Below are 13,774 nucleotides of genomic sequence, written 5' to 3'. Positions count from 1 at the left end.
GGAAAACCGATAAAGGTGACACAGCTGTCCTGAAGGAACTTTCCACTGAGTAGGGGGTAGTACATGACAGAGCCCACTGGATGTCACAGGAGAGGTTCAGCGTGGTGGGGGCCAAAGAAAAGCAGGGGTCACGTTTAGTGGAGGCAGGCTCCACTTCCTTATGCGAGAAACAGCACGAGTGCATAGGAGTAGAGAGAACTCTCGGCAGAAAATTCACCGCAGTCCATCAGGTTGCCAGTGTAAAGGACAGGCTGCTTCTTTCCACGTAGCTTCACGTGTGCTGTGCTGAGGCCTAAATATACACAGTAATAGGATATATTAAACAATAAATGCATAACAGTAACATTGTTCCCTGTTGTAAAAGGTTTCCCTGACATTCTGTGCAACTAGTATAACTACTGGGAGACTCACGAGTTAGAATGTGAAGAGAAGCAAGAAAAGGACATTCAGCACGGCTGGGAAATACTCTGCTGTGCGATAGTCAATTACACGCACGCAGTCTGAGGGGAGGATTTGACAAGTTAGTTGTCTAAACACTTACCCTGCTCAAATCCTCTCCAAACTCAGAAGCAGCGTCCACCTCCAGTGTCGGCAGCAAAATTTGGAGGCATTGCCTTTTGTTTGGGGGACATAGTGCAAGAGACGTAGAGAAGTGTTTGCCTGGAACCTGAGCTGTGTTAGTGAGCAGAGTTGATGTTTAAAGATATGGGTCACACTATACCTGTGCTGAGTGCTAGATCCTCAATGACAAAGCTGCCCGTGTAGGCCTCACTTAATTTTCAGTGTGTGTGCGCATATGCAGGGACACACATGTAAGGAAAGCCCCTCCTGTCTACCTCTAAGAAAGGTGCTGGGCAGGTACCATTGGACAGGAGGGAACAGGAGAGGGGAGGAGAGGAATCCGGGGGAGTGGGTGGGAGTGAGAAAAGTGATGGGTGAGCAAGAACGGAACTCTGGGGAATAAACACAGTGTTTACAGAATAAATAGGCAAAAATCGGTATCGAAAGGGGAAATGGTTTAATTCTGATGCATTCTGTGAAATACTGAAGAACTCCTTTCTCTCATTGTTTCTCTCTCCACATATACATGCATCACAAAATGAAAATAGCCAGCAAGTTGCAGCACAATAGACAAGATGATTTACATTATATTTGTTTCACACACACACTCACATACTCAGTCACACGTGCATTAAAAAAGGATAAGAAACAGACACAAAACTGCTAAGAATTTGGAGGTACAAAGGGAAATTTTCACATGTTATTCAGCCACTTAGAACAACTTTTGTCTATAAACATGAGTTTTATGTAAAACAGAGATACTAATAGTATGAGGGGCAACCCCCCAAAATGGAATTATCTTCTGGAGGGCTGGCCCCTTAGAGTACAGGCTCCCCCCAGTGGGTGGGTGTTCTAGGGACCCCTCTGTAGCAGTGTACCAGATGGCGTTATTGTGAGAGGTTGCATTCAGCTTCAGTGAATTTTTTTGAAGAATCAGCCAATTTGCCCATTTCACAATGGGTGATTTAGGAGCACACCTGCCTGCACCGTGCTGAGTGTTCAGCAGTTTTTGACCACAAATGGCATGACCCCCATGTCCCACCCTCCCTATTCACTTGATCTCACTCTGAGAGACTTTTTTTTGTTTGTTTCCCCAGATGAAAAAAGTCCTCAAAGGGAAACACTTTGCCGATGTGGAAGAGATGAGACAAAAAATGGCAAAAGCACTAAAAGGCATCAAACTTGACAAGTTCAAAAACTGTTTTGAGCAGTGGGAAAAACTTCTCGATAGGTGCACTGCATCCAGTAGAGAGTAGTCTGAAGGTGACTGAAGTTTACACATGTAAGAATGAATACATGATTTTTTTATAAATAAATTCCATTATTTGGGGGGGGTCTTCCCTTGTATACTCTGATCACCTTTTTGCTCTTATGTTTTTGTCTTTTAGAATTCTTCATCTCACCCATCTACCTTTTTATCTATTTACTTTTTTCCTTCTGTTTTTTTTTATGGCTGTCTGCTCATGATTTTGAAAAACATTTCTTCTTACGTCTTTTAAGAAGATGCTAGACAATCCCTGAATGTTTTTCCTGTAACCTGTAGTAGTTTACATTTTCAGGAATTTGTTTCTTCCTCTTGTTCCTTAGGGAGGAAGGGATTTTCCTTTCTCTTAGTCAGTATCATTTTTTCATGAACTCTATTTTTTTCTCTTTTTACTTACTTGGATTGAATGAAACAAAGCCATCAGCTTATCCCCGCACTGTCTGCTTGGGAGATAATAGCATCCTTTTCTTAGAACAACAGCTTGAGAGGAGGTGGGTGTGCATGGTTCCCTGTCAGATTCTGAGTTCTAGAGGACTCCAGTACAGCTTCATTCCCCGAGGTGACATCTTCAACACCTACTGCCTGGCTCTTTGATTCTGTGGCCTCATATGCTATATAACAACTTTAATTCCTATTCCACTCAAAGGAACCAGGGCTTCTAGGGAAATGGCTGATTCCAGATCTGGGTAGGAAATATACAAGATAAACCTGAATGTCCTGTCATACCAGGTAGTGAGAATTATGCATCAAAAGGATTCAGGAACCAACTTGAGGGGGCTTCCATTGATTAGTGATGGCTAATTTAAGCACCAGTGAGGATAACTGCAGTGGACTGAAACACACCAAATAATTAAATCCATACATTCACAGTACACCCCCACCACCAAGCCCTAATTGGTTTCCGTGGGAGGATGCTAGAGACCAACTCATTATTTTGAAAATTGATAAATAAAGGTAAGAAATCAAACATTTATGTTGCCTTTCCTGTATGACCTGTATCACAGAGAAAGCAAATACAGATTGTGAGGGGTTTCTCTTATAGAAATATTAAGTTAATAAATGAAGAAGGAAGGCTAGAAGCATTTTGCAACTCCCAGTGTTATAATGGATATAGATCTTAATCATCGACAGCCACCAACATCACAAAAAGGAGTTGCAACCAGACATTAAGAAACTCCTGGTGGAGTAAACAGCAGCACCTATAAAGGAGTCTTACAAAAAATTTTGACAAACCTGATCAAGCCTCTAGACTCAACTCCCTTTTTACACGAAATTCAGGGGACGTGTTAAACATTTCACCACCACCACCATGGTGATGCAATCAGCAGAACCTGGACTGCAGGGAACCCTACCCGCTTGCTTCAGCAAATAATCAACAAAGAATTTGCCAGGAAGAAGAAAAATACATACATTTTGTATATATACATTCTTCATATATATTCTGTGTAGAATCTCTACACATTCTCCCTTCATGAGTGTATGTATATATGTATATATATGGATTACATGCAGAATATACATTTGGATTCTGATTCAAACAAACCAACCATTAAAAAATCATGATACTGATCAAACAATTCAAAATTTGAGCACTGACTGGATTTCTTATAATGTTAAGAAATTATGTTAAGTGCTGAGGTGATGATATTATGTTAATGTGGAAACAACTTTTTATTTTAAAAGATAGATGCTAAAATACAGGGTCTGGCACAAATAATGCCCCTTTTTTATCACAAAATCTTTTATTGCAAAACTGTAAGCATGTAATTCTGTGACATAACATCACACTCAAAGCACACCATATGACATTTAGGTGAAATGTTCAAATTGGAACTATAAATTATTATACCCATATTATTTCCCTACCAACCACACTCAAGCAGGCCTTACTTCTGCCAGGACTCAGTGTTTACAGGTGAAATGACACAGTGTTTGGAGTCTCTTTCTGAATGAACTGGGGCAGTGAATGGAATAGAAAGCAGCAAGACTGCCTGAGAGTTGATCACTGTTAAACTGGGTGATGGGGCTGCAGAGCCTCTTACATCATTATACTATTACATCATTATACTATTCTGCTAAATTCACACATCTGCTGTTCTCGGTAATACGAAGTTTCAAGAATTGCAATTAATTTTTTAAATGGAATGAAATAAACCCTTAACACCAGACTCCCCAGTAGACACCGCCTCTGGCCTCACAGTACTTAGAAACCTTCCAGCATCCTGGGACCTCAAAATCCTTTAGATTTCCCACTAAAGAGGTAAATGAAGTATTGTGTATAAACCTTGTAGAGTGATTCTTAGGTATGTTAGCATTTGGAAACACTGAAATAAACTAAAGAAAGGCCCGATAACCTGGACCACTTTCTCCAGTCATTTCCCTGAGCATCACTTCTTCTCGATGCGCCCTCTAATTTGTTGGCCACTTCGCTGCGTCACCCCTGGCTCGGTGGTCGAGTGCCCCAGGGTTCAGCCCTCGCTCCTTTTCTGTCTGCCCTAACTTCCTAGTGACTCCAAGGTATTGTGGCTTTAAATAATGTCTATTATTTCAAGATTTCCACCTATAGCCCAGAATCAGCCCGCCCCCCCAACTCTAGATTCACTGATCTAATTGGCTACTTGCCATGTCCATCTGGATGTCTAATAGACACCTCAAGTTAACACACCTGCAACAGAAATCTCATCTTCTGAGCCTTCCCCACCTTGCTCCCCCTCAAGTGTCCCTCTTCCCTGTAAATGGCACCAGTTGCTCAGGCCAAAAACTTCAGAGCCATCCCTAATGCCCCATTTTCCCTCATGCCTCATTTAAATCTGCATTCGATCCTGTTTGCTCTTCTTTAAAGCAGTCTTGTAATCCAGTCACTTCCCACCACTTTGGCCTGGATTATTCCCATAGTTTTGCAACAGGTCTTCGGCTTTCCACCCTTGCCCCACTGACGGTTTCTTCTCAAACTTGGCGACCAAGCAGTCTTACATCAGATGATGTTACTCCTCCTCTCCAGATCTGCTCCTTGTGTCCAATCTCAGAGGAAAATCCAGTCCTTTTTCCCCGAGATTTTATTTATTTATTTTCAGAGAGAGGGGAAGGGAGGGAGAAACAGAGAGAGAGAAACATCAATGTGTAGTAGCCTCTTGCACGCCCCCAAATGGGGTCCTGGCCTGCAACCAGGCACATGCCCTGACTGGGAACTGAAGGGGCAAACTTTTGGTTCGCAGCCCGGCGCTCAGTCCACAGAGCCTCACCAGCCAGGGTGAAAATCCAGTCTTAAAATGGTTTCTGAAGCCCTTCAAATTATTGTGCAGTGAACTCTACTACTTTCTGCTACTCACATACCCCGTGACCTCATGTCTGTCTGTTCTCTGCTTCACCTACTGTGCCTGACTTCGCGGACTCCCGGAACCTGCCAAGTACCCCGCTGCCCCAGGTCCGCCACCTGCCTTCGGGGCCCTGCTCAGCGCTCACGTTGTGACCTTCCACCACCGCGCACACGCACACACGTACTTCTCAGCAACCCCTCCCCTGCTTATGCCACTTTATTTTTCCCATAACACCTTCTGATGTACTGTACACCTCTAATTTATTTATGTCTTTTCTCCAGAAATATAAAATCCCTAACAATGGAAAATATGTTTTGTTCACTGCTGTATTCCCATACCTAAAACAGTTATTGGTCTATGGAAAGAGCCCCCGAACGTGCAGTGAATGGGTAAGTCGGCGAAGGAAGGAACAGGAAGAACGTGTAGACGCGGGTGGGGAGGCATGAAACAGTGAAGATGCGCCTCAAATCTCAGCAGTGATTGCAGGGTGGGTGGGAAATTTGGAAGAGGTTCTGTAACTGAGCGAACCGGGGCTCAGCCATGTGGTGCCTTGACACAAGACCTCGCAATTAGTGGTGAAGGAAACAGGTTTTTATTACCGGGGTTCCAACCCCAGGGGGGCTGAGAGCACTCCTGCTCAGAGCCCTCCTCTCCCGCAGGAACCAGCACTTCCTTTGCTCCCCCAAAAGGCTACCAGCCAAAACTATGCCCAGAAGTTCCCCATTTCCTGATCTGTCCTTAAGCCAGTCCCGCAAACAGGTCCCCATCCTCTCTGGAAGGCGCACGTGCGGGGTTCACAGTCGCAGTCCTCTCGCATCAGCAGCAGCAGCAGCAGCAGCAACTCTCTCCAGGATCCGGGGGCGCTGTTCCCGGCCTCCGCACAGGGGTTGGGAAGATATGCGCGTGCTACACTGGGTCACGGTGGGTCCAGGGAGGCACAGTCCCAAGACCGTGACCACCCCACACGTCCTTCAGAGAAGCAGGAGTGTGCAACTCAGCGTCCCGGTCCCGGTTCGGCCCAAGCATCCCTCGCGCCCCCGGTGCCTGGTTAGGCAGGTCCTCGCACATCTCCGTCAGTCCTGCCGCTGTCTTCTCTGGCAGGCTGCCCAGCAGGCCTCCTCTTTCTTAGTCCAGACCTCATGGCATGCTCTTATTCCAAACCCTGTGGCTTCCCCCTTAGACACCAGACCTCGTGGCAGGCCCCCTTCTCCTCCAGCCCGCCCTCATCTTAGATAATCAGCCTGGAACTTCCTGTGCGACCTCATATCCAGCCCCTCCAGTAATGTGTTAGTGTCCACCATCGTTGCCAGTTTCCCGTATCTTTTACCTTCTTTCCGCTGCCATCGTTAGTCAGGGCAAGAGTTCCCGGTGACACGGGGGCATCAGAGGTGGGCATCCGCCTCCCTTGGCTATGTCGCAAGTCACTCTAAGGGCTCCTAAAGTCACGTACACCTGGGCAGCAGTCCTCTACCGTTAAGGAAAGCGTGGATATTAACTTGCCGTTGTTATACAAAATCGTTTAAACACTTCCCTTTCCCCAGTCAAGGGTTGTGGGGGATACGGTCTGCTATTTTCAGGAGACCCCCAACTCTGCACCCTGTTACAATTCTGCTTATTTCCAAGTTGACTCCATCCTGTTTTATCATTAAAACTCCTCAAAAACTGCTGTAGTGGGATATGCCCTTTGGAGGGACCTGAGTCTCAAGGAACCAGAGGATTCTCAGTCCCACGACTGTTGAGCTGAATCCCACCCACAACCACATGAGTGAGGGAGCTAGTGGGTTGTTCCTCAATGAGCCTTAAGACAAGATGACTTAGGCTTTGTGAGAGACCCAGAGCCGGGGGACCCAGCAAAGCCATGCCTGGAACTATGAGAAAATAAATGATTTAAACGCCTAGGTTATGGGGGGTAATTTGTTACACAGCAACAGTTACTGAGACAGAGTTTGGTTGTTTAGTAACTGGACCAGAAAGTCCTTGAAAGCAGTGACTGTTGACTCAGCGCTTGTCAGATGAATACATTTTAAATGATGGGTGACAGTTTTTAGTCTTCTTCTGAGTCTGCATGTGTTTTAGTGGAAGGAGCTCAGTAATGCTACATTAGGCAGATGCTAACTCAGTGCTGCGTGGTCTGTCTCTCAGCCTTGACTCTCAGTCCCTAATCTCACCATCGAATTTAAGTGAATGTCTCAGTGGTTGTGATAATGTGGAAAAGTTTTCCTAAACAATTGATCACTTTCCATCCTGTGTAAGATGCATCTTTCAAAGATAGAGATAAGCAGAGAAGGAAAAATTATCAGTAACAATGGTCCCTTGATTAGAAAGTGAATGCTGTTCTTACAACATAACCTGTGTCAACAGCTGCATGTCACTGTTCCGGAGCACTGCAGATGTGCACACCCCTCCACGTGTGGTCCATAGGAACAATCTTCCCATCACACTGGGGACTCTTCTAGAGCCACTGATGATCCTAGTGCTCAGGTCACCAGGACTTAATCCCTCGTGACCTGCAGCCAGAGAACGTGATAAATACCAGAGACTGAACACGTCTGGTCCGAGCACCTGATGTCCCCACATGCACAGCGACACAGGCAGTCCCTCCACAGAGTCACAGTGAATTCCTTCCATCAGAAAGCTGACCGAGCCTCAGAGTGAAAATTCCTCCCCTACAGACAGGTCAGAAGCTCAGGGAGCCCTGCTCGGCTCTGGCAGGTCACATGGTCGGCAGCCAGGCTGACTGGGAATTGAAAAGCCCTGGGTGTGAACACTTCCCTTTACAGGCGGGTCTCTTCCAGGCAGATGGTGTGGCGTGCCTGGGACAAAGGTGGTGGGGTCCGATCTTTTCGCTGAATCCCACATTCCATACTCCCTGAAAGGATTTTTTTGCTCTATGGGGTGTATTCCAGAGCCCGGGAGATTGGGAGAATGCAGCTCTCTTTATTTTTTTAGCTCGAATTTTGTATGATTTTCCAGCAGATAATTATTAAAACTTCCAAGACTGGACAAGCCTAGTTCTAATTTTTTCAGCTAAAAAAAATGTTGTTTTTTTTTTCCCCAAGCTGCTTTCTTCAAAGAGAAGAGGGCTTGGGGATCACCCAACTGGGCAGGGCAGGGTGTCCTCCGGTTGGTACAACTAGAATTCTGCATGGGTGGCGGGCGCAGCACAAGGAGTGTGAGGGGCGTGGGTTAGTGCCGGTGACAGCAGGGCACCGCCAGGCCAGTGGGACAGCCCAGGACGGCTTCCGTGCTGCTCAGGCCGATGGGCACGGAGGGTGGCCATTTACAAGCTGATCCGAGGTTTCATATAAATTGACCCATCTTTGTTCTGGCCACCCAGTTTCTCCCTAAGTTAACATGTGACGTTATCCAGGTCTGCCTCTGCTGATATCTGAGCATTTCTGCGAAGCTCTGGGGAAACCAGGATCTGCAAATAAAATATTTTCTTTCTTTCTTTCTTTCTTTCTTTCTTTCTTTCTTTCTTTCTTTCTTTCTTTCTTTCTTTTTTTTTTTCAGTAATCTGGACAGTCTCTGGCATTCTATCTGTACCCTGATTATCGTTTGATTCATTCATTCATGTATCGTCCGTGGAGCACATTTCTCGGGCATCCCCTCAGTGTCCGATGTTCTAGGCTTTGAGGTGACAAGGGTGGGGAAGACCCATGAGGTCTGTGCCTTTGTGGAGTCGACTTTCATGTGGGGCGGTGTGGGTCTACCCCGCCCGAAGGATGTGTCCGCTGGCTCAGCAACTCCTGTGGGCAGTTCATTCTATTCCAGTCGTCAGCACAGATGTGATTTTCCCAGTGACGAGCGTTTTGAAGATAAACAGCTGTGAATCAGCATGTCAAAAGCCTCCTTAAAGGCGTCCTCTCTCTTGTCTTACACTTTGGAAGCTTCAGAGAAAGATGTTTTCGTCCAGGCTTAGGGAAATCTGTGTGTTGGCAAGAAGCACCCGAGAGAAAAAGAGAAACTCTGAAAACACAGGTGACTTTAGCTTGACCCTACCCCGCCAACTTTGTCATTAGAAATGTAAAACCATCCCTCAGTCTCCACCCCACTCTCAGTCCACCGTCGTGGTCCGTCGTGGTTGGATCGAGCGGGCCTGCGGCACGAGGTCCCCCGCGAATGGAACAACAGCCGTAAAGAAGGCACCCTCGTGTGCCCTCTCGGCGTTTCGGAGCACGATGGCACCGCTGGCCTCCGCAACCCTGCAAGCCGGCCTGGTCCGAAGTGATGTCTGAGAGGAACATGGGTCAAACAGCAGCTTTCAAACCTTCAGGAAGAGCTTCTCAGTTCTGGTTGCACATCAGGATGACCCAGAGAATTTTAAAAATTACCTATGGCTGAGCCCAATTCCAGTGCATTTAAATCAGTAGCTGTGAGTAGGGGGCCTGGGCAACCTTGCTTTTCTTTTCTTTTGTTTCCTTTCCTTTTCCTTTTCCTTTTCCTTTTCCTTTTCCTTCCTTCCTTCCTTCCTTCCTTCCTTCCTTCCTTCCTTCCTTCCTTCCTTCCTTCCTTCCTTCCTTCCTTCCTTCTTTCCTTCCTTCCTTCCTTCCTTTCTCCCTTCCTTCCCTCCTGTTGAAAATTTTTATGAGTTTTTTTTTTTTAGCCAAATTGAGGACATATGCCAGAGAGCAAGATTTCAAATACTCCTTTCCTTTCCTTTTCTTTTTTCTTTTGTAATGCTCCCGGTGACACGAAGGTGCAGCTGGGCCTGGGGACGGCTGGGCTCGGGACGGCTGCCCCAGACCGCTCTAGACCAGCAGCAGCCCCAGCTGTCAGAGAGCAAAGGTACGTTAAACAGGCCGCTTGCACAGGCCAGAAGGACTTTTAAGCACACCAGTGAGTTGGTCAATAAGTCTAAATTTCAAAAACAAATCTCCAAAGTTCAAGTCACTTTTCCTGTGGCTAGAAACCTTTAAAATTGTAAAGGCAAACTTTTATTTCCAAAGCAACTTTGAAGTTCGAATTTTAAAGCTGGCAAGCTGTGTCTTCCCACAGAAAGGAATGTTTTAAATTCCCGGACAGCATGTCAGAATTTCAAAGGACAATAATAATAGGTAAAAGCTGACTGATGTCTAGAGCCAAGCAGAGAGCAGGGCTTCACAGGATCCTCTCTGGGACCCTCTCTCCATCTTTTCATAGAAATAGATGATCACGGAGCTGGGGGCCTGCTCTCACCCCACAAAAGAGTCCTCTCTGGATCCTCTCTGGTGGAAGGCCTGCTGTCTCCGCCGGGACAATTCAGGTAAAGAGGCACTTACTGTTTTCTAGAACAGTCTGCATCACTTTAGTTTAGCTGGGTTGGTGTAAGAAAGGTGTATCTTTGTGTTGAACTGAAAATAGCCACTGCCTCTCCTCCTTCTCGGCCTTGCATTCCTCCCGCATCGGAGCGGCCGAGTCCTCTTTTCTCTGACCCTCCTCGGTGTAAGATGGTTTCCAGATCCCTCCCCACCTGGTTGTCCTCTCAGACCTGTCAGTGTGCTTCTCAAAATATGACACCCAGAACCAAATACTGGGTGTGAAATATCAGATGCATCAAGCACTGCAGCAAGTTTTATACACAAAACCGCCACAGTCTAGTTTGTCTGTCATCAGAAGGGTCAGCGGGGTGACTGGCGTGGTCTGAGATAGACCCGGGAGAGGCACAAGGTCTCGGGTGACCATCACCTCCTGGTCAGAGAAGGACAGACAAGATTTAGCACCAATTTGTAACCAGGGATTAGACACAAACACTACTTTGTAAGTTTGGTGCAATTACTCCTCTGTTAGTAAACATCTTGAACATGTGTGGTCTGCTCTGTGTGCTGTCTTTGGAGCATGGGAAAGAGGGAAGTCAGGCAGACAGGAAATAATGAAAAGCAAGGTAAGAACATGCATCCTATGCACCAAACAGGAAGAACCCCACTGGTCACTCTGGCAGGCTGGCTGAGAAGTCAGAGGCTCTGATGTCAAACAAAAGTGGTGTGGGAGGACTGACGGTCCCCAGCCAGAGGCTACAGAATGACCTAGAAGGCAGGGAGGGGTTCAGACCCACAGCGGTGCTGGCGCTACTGCTCTGCCGCCCCGCTGAGAACACTGGGAAGCTGCTGTGTGTCCTCGGGGATCAGGGGGGCAGCACAGGTAGTGCCCAGGCACATTCATCAAAAGCACCCCCGGGAGAGGCAAAGGACAGCTGTCTCAGCTGCCTCGCACACCTGTTTTCGTCTTGTGCCAGAGAATCAGGGCTTTAAAGAATGCCTCGTCTTGGAAAGAGACACATTCAGAGAGACTTCCAAGGATAGAAGACCAGAGACAACTTTGCCCTTCAGAAGGTGAAAACTGTTTGGAGAGCTGGTGGCCTGGATGTTGCTTCCTCATGCAGAGCCAGAAAAAAGAATTGTAGTCAGAAGCGATGTAATCACTCTGCTTGCTTATGATTTCTGCAGTTGTCCTGCGTGGAAGAAACCTGGAGCTTCTCTGCAGTCTCACCAATAGAGTGGGCTTGTTTCAGAAAGAGGCCCAGGAGAGAGCCAAGGGGTCAGGACCGTCCACCCACAGGAAGGGGGTTCTAAGCCCATGGTGACAGCAGCCCAGGCATTGGCTACCACTTTTCGGTTGCTTTGTTTGTCTGGTCCTCAACACCTCAGCTTGTGCGGTAACTTCGTAACAATAGGCTTTCTGGTGTCGTGGGTGTGGTGGTGGCTGATAAGGCAACATCTGATCTGATTTTCTTCCTCTAATTTGCCATCTTCCTGGAAACAGTCTCCTGAAGTACAAATGAGGAAGAAGAAACAATAAACTGCGTAAACTGTAGGACAGAGCCAAAGGGGAGGTTGAGGTTCTTTTCTTCATCTGAAATACCTGGATTCTTGAGTTGAGTCATAGCTTGCCTGACATCTGAAACCAGGTGACAGGGGCAGCTGGAAACAAACACAAAGAATTTCCACGAATGGATATTTTCCTTTCAAAGAAAAAGCAACCTATTACTGATGCTATTTCTTTAAACTGGAGAGAGTCAACATTTAGCCGGAGTAGATCCTCACAAACTCCTCTAACAACCCAAACGAAAAACCCGGTGTCTAGTAACCGTTCTCGTGTTTTAGAGAAGGAAGCAGTCATGGAAATGCGATCTGTTGAAATGAACGTCAGCCTTCAAGAAATTACATTACCTGGAGAAGAATTTAAATGTCCTCGACATGTGCAACTCTCCAAAGTCACAGAGTATGAAATGTGGTTGTTCTGTTCATTTATTTGACAAATACTTATTGAGAGATATTCTGTGCCTACGGCATCTATTTGCCTTCCGGGGGCAGGGGCTTTGGGAAGCGGATCTGCCGGGGGCTGTATCCGGAGAACGGAGATAGTGCTTATTCATTAATCTCCTCCTGAAAGGCAGGGTGGGCCAGGTGACTCACACCAGTTAGGCCGGTGGATCCTCACTCTTCATTTCATTCTGTGCGCTCCCAGCAGCTTTCAGGTTTGGAAAGACAGTTATTACAGAGGCAGAGGATCTCACCTATGTGGCCGGGATTGGGGCCCCTGAACCCAGGCTTGCTCAGCTTCCCTATGTCCACATGAAAATGTCTATCCTCACTTGTTTTCTCTCCTTCCCTCTTGTTCGAGAGAAAGAAGTGTGCAGGGCCAACCTCTCCAGCTGTCCTACCCCCTCTCCAGCGTGTTTTTTTCTCTCCCCTCTTCATTTTTTTTGTTGTTGTTGTCCACAAACATGCCTGGTTCTCCCGATCTTATACCGACCATCTCTGTTCTGCTACTTCTCGAACTACCGTCATTTTCCCTCTCACTTCCAGTGGCCGGCTGTCTCAGCTGGCACTTCCTCCTCTGTGCACTCCGTTCTGTCTCTGCAAACTCCACCCAGCTCAGTGGATACAACTGACCGCAAAGGTGACCAATAGCCTCTGTGGTAAAAAGTTGTATTCCAACATCTGTCGTCTCTTTCTTTCTTTATAAATTGAACCCATCGGTTTTAGCTGAGTACCGGACTGTCCAGCTGCAGGCGGCGTCTTCCAGCTTTCCTGGCAGTTATATGCTACCATCTCTGTGCCTTCTGGGGCACCCTCTGGAAAGGAAGGGACGTGCTAGCCACTTTCTGCTTTTTAGCTTCATGCCAGCTAGGCTGTGGAGGGATCGCAGGGCCTGGGACAGAGAACTCATGCTCAAGACGGTGGAGCAACAAGATGCGAATGGAGGACAGGTCCCCAACAAGGTGCCATGACCGCAGAAGCCCTGAACTGTTCATGCTGGACCGTTGTGTGAGGGGAAACATGCCTCCCACTGTTCTTTTGGCCTTTATGACAGCAGTCAAATCTGTGTCCTTATCGAATAACCCACATCTTCGTCAACACGAGCTTCAGAGTGCCAGTTCCGCTGTCCACTGCTCAGGGCCCGTTCTTCTGGGTCTCTCAGCAACACCGGGCCCTGCGGATGGCCTTGCCCCTCCCTCAGCCCGCTCACTACTGCGCAAACCCGGTTCCCTTCCCGCCTCTCAGGTTGTTCCTTCTTTGTCTACCTCCATGGGTTTGCCTTCTCTATCCCTACTGTATTTATTTATTAGTATTTTTTTTTGAGAGAGAGAGAGCAGAGTTGGGGTAGAACATCTATTCGTTGATCCACTTATTTATGCTTTCATTGGCTC

Source organism: Artibeus jamaicensis, unplaced genomic scaffold, assembly GCF_021234435.1.
Source record: "Artibeus jamaicensis isolate MK-2021 breed Jamaican fruit bat unplaced genomic scaffold, CSHL_Jam_final contig_793, whole genome shotgun sequence".
Taxonomy (NCBI): domain Eukaryota; kingdom Metazoa; phylum Chordata; class Mammalia; order Chiroptera; family Phyllostomidae; genus Artibeus; species Artibeus jamaicensis.
Note: the sequence above shows the minus strand (reverse complement) of the source record.